The 13499-nt window shown below is 44.2% G+C and overlaps 1 protein-coding gene across 3 annotated transcripts in view; it reads right to left on the bottom strand.

The window, feature by feature from the left end:
• Positions 1 to 13499, bottom strand: part of GRAMD1B (GRAM domain containing 1B) — a 284969-nt gene that overhangs the window by 68209 nt on the left and 203261 nt on the right. The gene's annotated exons all lie outside the window — the stretch shown is intronic.

The raw sequence follows: 13499 nt of genomic DNA, 5'->3' as shown, positions 1-13499 counted from the left end.
GGGGGGGGAAGGGGGGGTTACCCCACCAAGAGGAAAAAACAAAGCATCTCTTCCACATGATGTCACACTCACTGCTTTGCAATCCCCCCCACCCCCTGAAGAGAGACGAGCAGCAGCAACCAACATGGACTCCGGATTTAATCTGCCTGGAAAGCGTATGTTCAGGCAGGAGATTTCTTCCTCCACCCCCAGCAATCCCGTGCAAGCCCACAGCGCCCAGAAAGTCTCTCCCCCCCCCATTCCACATACGTTGCAAACAGAGCGCACCACACACAGAGGGGCAGAGAGAGACGCACAAGCATCAGCAGAACGAAGAGGAGAGGAGCACTAACCTGGTAGCCATTGGGGACCGTAGCACAGTGCAGAGCCGCTAGGAATTCATTCATTCATGCAGTGGTGTGTGGGGGGAGGGTACTCACCTCCTGGACCATTTCAAAGCCCTTCTCTAAAGAAAGAGGTGGGTGGGGGCTCAGTGGCTGAGCGAGCCCCCTCTTTCTGCAGCCCTGCAGAGCTCTGGGGTCTCTGCCATAGCGCCGTCTCTCCCCCTCCTCCCCTCACCCCAGCGATGTGGGCTTTTGGGTTATTTTATGCATCTATTGTTGGGCTGTATGTATGGAGGGCGCTCTGCCTCTCTCCCTGTCAGGGTGTCTCACACACAGCTGCTTGCTCGCTCTCACACGCACGCACACATCCACACACACGCACAGAGTCCGCTGGCTGGCTGGCTGCTGGTCGGTTTACATAATGCAACCCCTTTGGTGCAGTCAGCCTCCTCAATTATTCACGTCTGTCCTGAACGGTGCGCAGCCAGGGCTCTGGTTTTATACAAGCCCCCGCCCCCCCAACCCCACCCCGAATCTCAGAAAGTGCCGTCCAGCCAAAATGAAGCTTACAGGGGGGTTTGCAGGGACACCTCCCAGTTAAAAATCCTATGTGTGCACACACGCTAAATATACTCTGTGGAAGCTCAAAAGCTTGTCTTTCACCAACAGAAGTTGGTCCAATAAAAGGTATTACCTCATCCATCTTGTCTCTCTCATAGGTATATATTATATCCATATAGCCCTACCTGTTCCTCTCATCACCACTACTTCAGACTATTAAAACAAATGGGAGAAAGTTCAAAACCTATCTGACTTTTACACCACGCAGGGCTTGTCTATCTAACAGGGAAGTTTTAACTATTATACCAGTATAGTTAAACAGTTATACCAGTCTATCCCCCAGCCCCAAAACTCATGGGAGGTTTTTTCAGTTTATCTTAACCCCACCCCTTTCAAAACAACATAAACTAACCCCCCCACCCCCAAAAGGCCCTCTTATATGAAAAAGGGCTTGTCTACACAGCGAAATTAACTACAATAGTTATAATGCTTTCAAGTCAATCCCAACCTTAATCTGAAATAGCTCGCGAGTGTAGACAAATCCTTTCAGAGTGTCCAAGCAAGGGGTTATGCCCGTATAATGACGGCAGTTTAAATTCACATCTCATTTTATACCAGTATGACTTTGGGCTCTTACTGGGCAGTTTGCTTCCTTTTGTTGCATTTCACCCACTCCCCATCGTGACTGGGGTGGGTCAGTTTCTCTTTTGTTTATAGTCATTTACACCTTTCACTTCCTAATGCACAAAGGGCCTGATCCCACAAGGTGCTAAGCACCATCAACTCTAGTCAAAATCACTGGGAGTGGGAGATGCTCAAAACCCAGCAGAAGTGCTCAGCACCTGGCAGGATTGGGCCACCCCACAATCCACTAATGTCTGGGCTGCAAATATGGTAGGGAATTTTAACTTGAAAATGCAGATTAGTGGGATTGTCTCCTTTTAACTTTAAGCAAACATTTCCACTACACTTGGAATATCCATACACTTCTATGCTTTAAAAACCTCTCATTATTAATTATTATTATTTGTATTCGCATAATGCTCAAAAAACGTAGTGACGGTCCAGGACCCCATTGTGCTAGGCTTGTCTATACATGAAAGTTCTTCTAGAATAAGGTAGCATGCAAAGGTAAAGTGGAATTACTATTCTGAAATAACTCCATGCGTGGACAGTCTTAGTCCAGAAAAAGTGCACCTTTTTCTGGCTTATCTTAGTTCATTTCCAAACTGGACTTAACTAATTCAGCAAAAAGGAACTCATTCCAGAATAAGTGTGTCCACACACAAATTATTCCGGAATAGTAATTCCAAGACAGTTATTCCTGAATAGCGACATCATTCAGACAAGCCCAGAGTCTTACCCCTCCTGCCATCTTCAATTATCTTCCAGCAGTTTATTGTTAAATATTGTACATTAACAAGCTGTCAGTAGCATCTTCAATATGCTAAGCACTTTCCTAAATAGAAAAGTAGGTACAATCCTTGCCTCCAAGAGCTGACAAATAATAGTCTTGCCCATATATATATATATACACACACACACTCTTACTTTTGCATACGTGTGTGTATATATATATATATAAAAAAATATTCAAAAATATTTGTCTCATACTATCACAATGTTCACAGGCCTAAACTGAGTAGCCTTGCTGTTATTGCTGCACCCTAGCTCATGAATTACACCTTAACCTCCCTATTGTGTGTAGTATAGTACCGCCAAACTCAAGAAGCCAAAACTCAAGAGTCAGGGCCCCAAATCTCATGAGATTGGCTTAAAAATCAGACGTACTTCCACAATACAAATAACAATACTAAACAGTAATACTGCAGAATCTCTCATTCCAGGTACAAAAACAGGATGGAACAACAGTGCCACCATAGTTAAAGTTGCATGTAGATTTTCATTTTAATGGGGCAAATGCATTCTATAAAATCTATTTTGAGTTAGAGGTTTAATTTCAAATGTTTACAGTCGTTTATAAACTGCTTGAATTTTCTAGAGCATTATTGGAGGCCAGGGGACCAACACCCTCTCCCTGCCAAAAAAACCCAAAACAAAACAAAAGGAGTAGTTACAGCTATTTCAAAAGCACTATATGACCAACATTTTTTCAGTGTCCAATACTTTTGTATGACCCCTTTTGAAAATGCAGTAGAGCAGTCTGAGGCGTGAAATAAAATGTTTGTGAGCCACTGCCATGCATAGTTGGAAAGGATGCGTGTGAAAAGTTGCAACACATTTTGTATGAATAATTAGGTTTTTAAAGTGACTGTTTTTTAATGTCCACGTAAGAGGTATCATGATATAAGATAATACAATAGCATAGGAGTTATGTCAACACAATAATAGAGAGTTTAGGATGGGGCAGGCAAACTTTTTGGCCTGAGGGCCACATCGGGTTTCCAAAGTTGTATGCCTCCCCAAACAGCCAGAGGTGGCATGGCCAAAGCCCCCATCTGAACCCCATCTCAATTCTCACCCCCTGACGGCCCCCCCGGGACTCCTGCCCCATCCACTTCCCTCTACTCCCTGTCCCCTGACCACTCCCGGAACTCCTGCCCCCCGCCACCCCATCCAACCCCCGCTCACCTTCCTGACTCCCGGGACCCCTGCCCCCATGTTCCCCGCCCCGACCCCTATCCACACCCCGGCCTCCTGACCACCCCCCCGAACTCTCCTGCTCTCTATCCAACCCTCCCTGCTCCCTGCCCCCTTACCGCTCTGCCTTTGGAACTCTTAGACACAGTCTGTGAATCCCCAAGAGTCCATGGACCACAGATTGAAAACCACTGATTTAGAAGCATGAGCTGCTACTGCTTTGGCAAAAGGACTAGACCCATTAGGACAAAGCCAGGAGCAGACTCAGAAACCTCAACATGTGGTGTTGCCACTACAGAGCAATGAGGAGCCATGCTACGTCAGCAAGGGATACACAATCTTTTCAGTAGAAGTGATTCAGAGCATTTGGGATTAGCCACAGTATCTTGCAGTGGTGGCATACAAAAGGGGGTCAATATATTACAGCCTGACAATACTTTGGACGTGCATTAGCTCACCTCCTCACTTACTCACTGCGGGCCCTGTCTGGCCAAGGCCCTAGTCTCCCCCATGAAAGCCCCACATTCATGTACCTCTCTCCTCCAGTCAGATTAGGGCTCATCATGTAAAACTTTAATGGTGGCTTCAGCGTACTATAGAACAATTATTTTCCCAATGAATGGACGGTGTGACAAATAAATGTGTCAATACAAGGGAATGTGAGGTCACCATCAAGGTTTTTCATGATAAAGTGAGTTAGATGAACTCAAGGTACACATTGTCTTCTACTATGTGCTGGAGATGAAGTGAATGCCTTTTGGAGTGTGTTATCAAGAGCACCCTAGGCAACATGAAGATGCCAAGCAGTAAGACTTTCCCCTTAACTTGTTATTCTCATGCTTTCAAGGATATGTGTGCATCCTGACGCAATCTTAACTGTCATTAATTTAGTTCTGTTTAGGCTAATACTCAAGGTAGGGAGAGCTTTGACCCAAATTGTGATGGATGAATGACAAATCTTTCAGGATACAGATAAAAGTTCAACTACTTCTCCAAACCACTTGGGTTTAACAAAATTGGGCACTTGTATTTCCAGCCCCAGATGGGAGTTGTGAAAATAAAAAGTGATTTTAAACAAAAAAAAGTTCATTAGACTCAGACTTATTTTTAGTGATATGTAAAGATCAAAATATTTGATAGCCCAAAGAACCCAGAATTTCAGATGCTTTCCCAACCCTTATCAGATCTGCAAAATTTGGCTGGCGCTCTCACATTTACATTTCGGTCTCTTCCTGCTAGCATTCAAGTTAGAAATATTGTGACGACAGCATCTGTCATGGTATTTTGGTAGTACTAGTCTGGAACCAGGAAGTGCAGGGGACTCTACAGAATTAAAAGTAATTGTGCGGAGTGGGGGAATTATTCAAAAACTTTTTGCAACCTAAAACTAAAAATATCAGTTCAAGTTTGGTTTAAGTGCTGGGGAATTATTATTTTATCTGAATTGGTTTGTGCCCATCCCTGCGTTTTATGATCCTGGAAACTTTAACCTGCTGATCAATCCTTCCTCAGTTAGGACCTTGTCTTTTTGAAGTTCAGGTCCTCATCACAAGAAGGACCAATATGCAGCACTTGAAGTCAAAAAGTAAAGACTGGAGACAGGACCAAATCCTAACCTTGGATCTGAAAAGCCCAAAACTTTGGGACAGTTTGGAATCCAGCTCTCTATAATGAATCAAAGCAAAACTCTAACTCCAAACAGTTCTGACTCTGGGGGGTTGAAATCCAAACCTGGATACAAATTTTGTGGCTCAAGTCTTACCCACCTTTAGAAAGGACAAAATTAGTTAGATTTAGGATTCTATTTAGCTGTACTACTTAAGAATTTAATAACGTAAGCCCTAAGGTTAGGGCTAGGTAGAGATGCAGGGCCAGGTTTAGCGTTTAGCACAGGGGTCGGCAACCTTTCAGAAGTGGTGTGCCGAGTCTTCATTTATTCACTCTAATTTAAGGTTTTGCGTGCCGGTAATACATTTTAATGTTTTTAGAAGGTCTCTTTCTATAAGTCTATAATATATAACTAAACTATTGTTGTATATCAAGTAAACAAGGTTTTTTAAATGTTTAAGAAGCTTCATTTAAAATTAACTTAAAATGCAGAGCCCCCCAGACCAGTGGCCAGGACCTGGGCAGTGAGAGTGCCACTGAAAATCAGCTCGCGTGCCACCTTCGGCACACGTGGTTTATCATGACCCACGGACAGTGTCCAAGGTGATGGCCACAATGCAACCTGAAGATAAGAGTTAGGCTACAGGACACAAGATTTTGGAACAGGGCAGGATTGGATTATGGCATAGGTTGGAGCATAGCCACGGCTTTGTGTCATGGATTTCATAGCGACCAGACAATGTGAGCAGATTAGTGTTATGGTGCAGGTTGTAGGACTAGAGTTAGGGTTCAGGGTTGAGAACCAGCATTAGCACTAGATATTTAATGCTGTAGGGATAGGGTCTTGAATGCTGAGTGTAAACATAGTATGAAGTGTCCCCAAACCCTAGCACTAACTGGGGGAGTGATAGTGCCACATAATTAATTAATCCTCTGGAAAGGAGAAAAACACTCTCAGCAGGAGTACTCAGGTTAGGTAGACCTGCTTTGAGGATGTTTTATCCAGGGTGGGCACTTCTCTGGCAAGCTGCTTAGTGCTCACCCTAACACATGAGCTGTACCTCTGCTGTCTACTGAAGTCGGGCATTCAGGCTGCTGGGGCTGGCGTCTGTTCTGCTGTCTCAGACCCAGCTGTAATACAAGCTTACTCATTAATATTGCACATCTCAGGTGATGGGAAATGACGCACCTGTCCAGGTAATTAAAGTCCGAGGCTGATGATGGATATGTGGGAGGCAGTCCAGTAACAGTACATTTGGGTCTATAAAGATATTGCTGGTGCTGAAGACAAACTTTGTATTCAAAAGAGACATTTCTACCCTCTTAACACAGGGCATATTTGAAGCATAAAAATAGACATTGGGATTTAAAAAAACTTGCCTATAAAATCTCCATGAGGAATGAATGATCTGAATTGGAAACAAAGAAGAGCCCTCCTTTTGACCTCTGTCCCTTTGTCCAATTTCTGAACAGGACCTATTTAAAATGTTTTAAATCTCTGGATTTTTCCCCTCACTTCTGTTTCTGGAACATCACCCAAAGGAGACATGTCAGAAATCTCATGACAGGGCCTATATTCAAGAGATCTCTAGCCCAGTTTTGCAATCTCAAGAGTTGCACATCGTTTGGATAGTAGTAACACTTTGCACATGGGTAGCATTTTTTCATGTGAGGATGTCAAAATGGCTTTACAATAGGTAGCTATCATAATTCCCATTTCAGATGGGGAAATTGAGGCATAGATGGAGGGATAGTCTGGACCAAATCACCCAGCATCTCAGTGACAGAGGCTGGAAGAGAATCCTAGCATCCCAACTCTATCCACTAGACCCTGCTATGAAATCCAAACTCTCAGCTCTGGGAGGTTAAACTTTTACCAGTCTCTATAAAGTAAACTTGTATCCAGAGCCACCCACACTATCTGCCTCCAGCTACAATATGTAGAAGTAAATGCTCAGGCATTCACAGCACATTTAGTAACAGCTTGTGAATATGATGTGGGCAAAGAAGAGAGAATTCAAAGAAAGTTGTCAAATGATGCATTTGTGGAATACGGAAGGAAGAATCCAGGGCTTCTTGGTGCCAGACACCACCCAAGAGTGGGAGGGAAACCCCAGCAAGTATGCCTTTAAGAGGCAGAACCCCCAAAGTAGCTGACCCTAAGCCTGACACGCATAACTCCTGCTATCCAGACTACCTGCTCGCTAGTGTACAGAGCTGGATCAACCTGTTCCCCAGTCCACGAAACAAGCAATTTTAAAACCAAAAGAGTTAAGAGAGGCTGGGAAGATTCTGTCCCACTCCCCAGTGCATAAAAATGTCTCTGCCCCAACTCAGAATTAAAATTGTATTAGAAAATGTTTAAAGTAAATGATACAGAGTGTTGAAAATTCAGTTAATAGTCATCAGGGGTACCATACAGAGTATAGGGGGATGTTGGTATTTTGACATTGGATAGCGCATAACACATACAGTCTGCAGTATCCCCAAAGGGGGGGGGGGGTTAAGGTGGATGAATCAAGGTACAATCAGCAAGCAGTGAGGGTACATCGCTCATACAGGAATTACAGGTAATCATAGGTATAAATAAGTGGGCCGAGTAATGAGGATAGGATGACCCTCATATGGTGGAGTTCACAGGCTCTAGCCTTTTCCCAGTTGATGGAACAGGCTCAACACCCTTTCTAGTATCCAGGGCAGGCGTTTCCCATTCTGCAGAGCACAGTACAGGCTCTCTCTTTCCCTCTAGGCATATGAAATGGTGTCTGTTCCATATATGGGCCCAGTCTTCTTCCTATGTATAATATGTGCCTTAGTCCCAGGGCACAGAACAGGCTCAGCTTTCTCCCTAGTTCATAATACTGCTCACTCACCAGGGCACAGAATCTGCTCCTTTCCTGGTGCATGTTATGGAATCCATCTGCCCGCCTGGACATGGATTCTGTTCCCTCCATAACACAGAACATGGTGCAGGCTCCACTCTCTCATTAGGGCATGGAATTCTGCTTACTAGTTCCTGCTCAGTGCATGGAATGTGCTCTGACCCCTCTCTCATACATAAACAGGCTCTAGACCTTGGAACCTAGTATGTACGGAGGCTCTGCTTCCGCTCCCACCCTGATGCACAGAGCAGGCTCTCAAAAACTTGTGGGCAAAGAGAGGCTTTGCCAAGGCTCAGCCCTCTCACCACTGCAGAGAGCAGGCTCTCAGACAGGTGCCAGATCAAGCACTCCCTTCACGGTGCTCTGAACTGACAATGCCATTTTTCATGGCATGAGACACTGCAGCTGCCAAATGCTTGTGGGTTCCCACAGTAGTGGGGGAAGAAGGGGTAGGCAATCATTTGCTCAAAGGCACTGGGTGGGGGTGGGGGGGGAGAGAGATTGTTCTTCAGGAACAAAGTGTAACCATCTTAACTGGAACACACAAAGAGCCAGTTCTCAGTAAGAACTTAATCCAGGATTAACAAGAGGTCAGCTACCTCTGCAAGGAGACTGCACAAAAAGGGACTAATTAGCTCTCCTTAGTGGCACAAAGGGAGCTGAAGGTACTCAGAGAGCAGCCTATCGTACACCTCAGCAAAGTAACAGAGTTCCACCCATGGTCCCCAATGTGACACCCTGGGAATCTGCATGTGAAGAACCCCTTCCCAGAATTAGGAAGGATAGGTTCACACTAAGAAAATGGTGTGTGTGTGGGGGGGGGAAATGAGGCTAAGTATCAAGACAACAAGATGAATGAGACAGGAGCAAAACCTCCCGGTCGAAGAGCTAGAACCTCCATTGCGTAGGACAATCATCTTCCCACATAAGTTTCCCCATGGACCAGCTGTCCTCCCATTTGGGATTGCATAACATTCCTGGGGAGACTACAGCAATTGCCTTTATGGGCAAGTAATATCAGTGAGGTTATTTAAGGTGCTTTTAGCATTCTTTAATGTAATGTAACAGCTGGGAACAAGGAGGCACAGCACCAGATGACCAGGCATCTCTCTGCAGATCACAAACCAGTGTTTCATAGATTACTGGCAGACTGCAGGCCCCAGGCTGGGAACCAATTGCTTGGAATATTAACAATGTAGATAGGACTAAGCACTAGGAAATGCACAGCAAGGGGTGCCTAAGTGACCTATGTCTTCTCCATCTCGAATATCTATGATAACCAGGAAGACAGCTGTTTATGGGATGAACATCCATAGGACTCCCAAGGGAATGGCAGAGAGCCTTATCTCTTGAGACATGAAAAAACCTGACTGTATTTCTGAGAACTGGATGGACACTTTAGATTCGTGGCTGCGTAACGAGTTTTAGATAAGGGCGGCCAGAATCTTGAACTGGACTTTATTTCAGGTTCAAGAGAATTACCTATCATTTTCAGGACCAGGAGTGGCAAATGCTGAAATGCCACCAGCAGCACAAAGATCTTTCCAACCACAGCAGAAGCCTTAAATGCCACATATTTCATGAGAACTGCTCATTCTTGTGGGATTTCCAGGCAAGATTTCCTGCGGTATGTTTGAGGGAAATGGCACTGAGCAGAGGAAAGACAAGGAGATAAACAGTGACACTGGTGAAATCTGTGTCTCCAGCCAGCCCTGAGTTCTGTGACTTTTGTCATGCCCAGAACTGGGGCTTCTTCCATAAACAGACTCCTCTCATTATATTCTAGTTCCATGTCCCTAGAGAGGACTCCTCCCCACAACCCCCATTTCACACCATATCAACAAAGACCCTCCCTCACATTTCATACCATAGAGACCCTGGCCTCACATCCAACAGCTCAGTAAACAGAGACCCTTATCAACAGAGACAACCCACTAGGTACCATCCTCCAGTCAAACATCCGTCACATTTCACAAGCCTATGAACATCAGCTCCCACCATATGCATATAAGCAAGAGACCCCCATCAAATCCAAGTATCTAAAAAGGAGACATGCTGGTCCCATTCACATTCTATGCTTCTAGAGACAGAGAATGAGGCGCCTATGAATGGGGACAGTCTCATCCATTTCCACGTTCCGATTAAACTACATCTCATTCTGCATTCATTTAAGAGATGCCACCCTAACATTATAGATCACCCAAGAACTCTAGGCTTATTCTAGATTAATGAGGGGAAAAAAACATTGTCTTCTAATACAGGAGAGCAACCCCTTCCTCTCCAAACCACTTAACCTTCCAGATTCTGAAAAATATTTATATTTTTCAGAATCTGATATTGTGTAGACTACATGGTTTTATAAATCTGATATTGTGTAGACTACATGGTTTTATAAAAATGTAATAATAAGTGAATATAATGTAACTGGAATATGCTTCATACAAAAGGTCTCTTGTAAGGTATCATTACAAAGCTTATAATCTACTGAGTGTAATCATCCTATTTGTATAAATGTACCACTCTTGTATCTGAAACTAGAAATATGAAATATAACTCTGAGGGCCTATTGTAATTATGTAAAGTGTGGGCCATTAATGGTGGAATCTTGAGGACTCCCATTAACTAGGACCATTGTCTGCAAATGGCTGTGTTTTACCTGTAAGTCTTCCTGTATACCTGTGTGCTGGCAAGTGGGTAATGAAGTCTTGCAGTGACATGTGATCATATCACCTGAACTGGAATCCATCATTAACCTGGTGTTTTTCCATTGAGGAGGAGGGGGCGGGAACTCCGAGAGGGACAAAAGGATTCCTGCCTTATGCAAAAGATATATAAAGGGATGGAAGAGAACAAAGGAGGGAGAAGTCATCATGAAGAATCCCCTGGCTACCACCTAAGCTGGGACAAGAGCTGTACCAGGGGAAAGAATTGTGCCCAGGCCTGGAAGGTGTCCAGTCTGAGAAAAAAAACTTACTGAAGCATCTCTGAGGGTGAGATTATCTGTATTCAGTTTGATTAGACATAGATTTGCGTATTTTATTTTATTTTGCTTGGTGACTTGCTTTGTTCTGTCTGTTACTACTTGAAACCACTTGAATCCTATTTTCTGTATTTAATAAAATCACTTTTTACTTATTAATTAACTCACAGTCTGTATTAATACCTGGGGGAGCAGACAGCTGTGCATCTCTCTCTATCAGTGTTATAGAGGGTGAACAATTTATGAGTTTACCCTGCATAAGCTTTATACCGGGTAAAACTAATTTATTTGAGTTTAGACCCCATTGGGAGTTGGGTATCTGAGTGCTAAAGACAAGCACACTTCTGTGAGCTGTTTTCAGGTAAACCTGCATCATCTACTCTGACCTCCTGTGTATCATCATGGGCCATCAAATGGAACCCAGTTACCCTGAATTGTGGGTTTTGCTTTTTCTAGGGAGTCAATAGTAAGCAAAACCCCCAGAGGGCTAATCTTTGCTGTAGCTTTAAGAGGTGCAGCTCAGAACTCACAGTCCAAGAGGAAGTGGGATTAAGGTGGCTACTCCAGAGGGTGCAGAAGCTCCCAATGTAATTTAGAGAGCCTTGGGGGCCTGTCAAAATTATGACGGCCTCCTGAGCTGCCCTAGGACAAAATCGCGGCAGTGCTGCATGATATGGTCCTGCCCCAAACATGCCCCCTACACCAGAGGCCATACAGCTGTCTTCTGCAGTTCTTCTACCAGAGCAATCCTCAGATGCAGAGCTTTTAGAGCCTCTTTCCACCACTCCAGCCCTTTTACCCATTGTAAGGAGGCCAGAGTGGAGGATTTTACCCACAGTGTGCTGTTGGGAATCATTCTGTTGCTTGGGGTGCCTTTTTCAAGAGAAACATAATATCAATATTTTTATTATATATGGTCATCAAGGAAGCCATAGCACCTACATTTTTACTAGTATTTTGTTTGTTTGTTTTTACAAGCTCTACTAAATTCAAACATTCCTCCTGCCTACACTGCACTGTCAGCTTCAACTGGATGTAAAAATCTTCTTCACTTCTTGTCCTAAGCTATTGTGTCCTGTTCCAGTGCACTGTTAAACAGCTGTTGCATTATCACCCCAGAAGTGGCTGCATTTCACTGCTGGGTATCATGATTCTGTAGAACCCTGCTTTATAAGAAAACAGGATGCTTGATTCAAATGAAATTAATAGGCAGCAGTTTTAAAACAAACAAAAGGAAGTATTTCTTCACACAGCGCACAGTCAACCTGTGGAACTCCTTGCCAGAGGATGTTGTGAAGGCCAAGACTATAATAGGGTTCAAAAAAGGAACTGGATAAGTTCATAGAGGATAGGTCCATCAATGGCTATTAGTCAGGATGGGTAAAGATGGCGTCCCTAGCCTCTCTTTGCCAGAAGCTGGGAATGGGTGACGGGATGGATCACTTGATGATTACCTGGTCTGTTCATTCCCTCTGGGGCACCTGGCATTGGCCACTGTCGGAAGACAGAATACTGAGCTAGATGGACCTTTGGTCTGACCCAGTATGGCCGTTCTTATGTTATATTTGGAACGCTGGGGTCAATGGATTTTATTCATAGAGCTAAAGGAATATTTTATATTATTGCTTATTGTTTTACAGAGCCCAACAGGGTGCTAGGCACCTTGCAGTACTGATAAGAAAACATGGTCCCTGCCTTGAAGGGCTTATGATCCAAAAAGCCAGCCCGCACAATGAGAAGTGTGTAGGCAGAACCCTGCACCCATTCCAAACCTCATGGCACAGGGGTTTGTTTGTCAGAGTGCCTCTCATTACAAGGTCAGTGCACAATTTAAGACAACAGCCAGAGTAAGGAAGGAACAAAATAACCGGGTGGGGATGAGGGAAGAAGAGCTCACAAAAAAGCAACGATGCTAATTAAAAAGGAGAAGAACAGCAATGAAGAAGAGATCCCATTTAATTACAGGTCCATGTGGAAACACATTATAAATGCTGTCTTCACTTGGTTTATTACACTGTAGGATAGATTTAAATTTGATGCTCTTCTATTTGAGGAGCACCAATACGCAGAGTTTTGCATAGACACTGGGGGGGTGAGAATCTGTAAAACTACATCCCATTTCCCAGTGCATACAAATCCTACACTCCATACAGGGAGACACCCTTCTCCCCCCAACACATTCCCACTTCCAGTAAAGGGAAAGCGACCCTCACGTGCTTCATTCCTAAACAGACTACACATAAAAGAGGAGAGAATTGCCTGACATCTGTATAAAGCTTCAATAGTCACCAACACAGACAAGCAAACTGCACATCAGCTGTTTTGTAGCACTGGCTGTACTGCTCTCTGACGTTTCCTCCTCCTTCAAATCCCCCAGTCTTCTCTGCTTCCCACCCTGCTCCTCCCTACCTGAGATCAACCCCAGGCCCCTAAGTGACTTCTCCATTCTTCCCCCTAAAGCACTTCCTAATCCTTCCCCCAAAACACTCCCTGAACCATCCTCAATCCCTTCTCTTAACACATTTCTCTGGTCCATCCTTGATT

Source organism: Mauremys reevesii, linkage group 12 (genome assembly GCF_016161935.1).
Source record: "Mauremys reevesii isolate NIE-2019 linkage group 12, ASM1616193v1, whole genome shotgun sequence".
NCBI lineage: Eukaryota > Metazoa > Chordata > Testudines > Geoemydidae > Mauremys > Mauremys reevesii.
The sequence above is the reverse complement of the archived record's forward strand: the minus strand, read 5'-3'. Positions and strand labels throughout refer to the sequence as shown.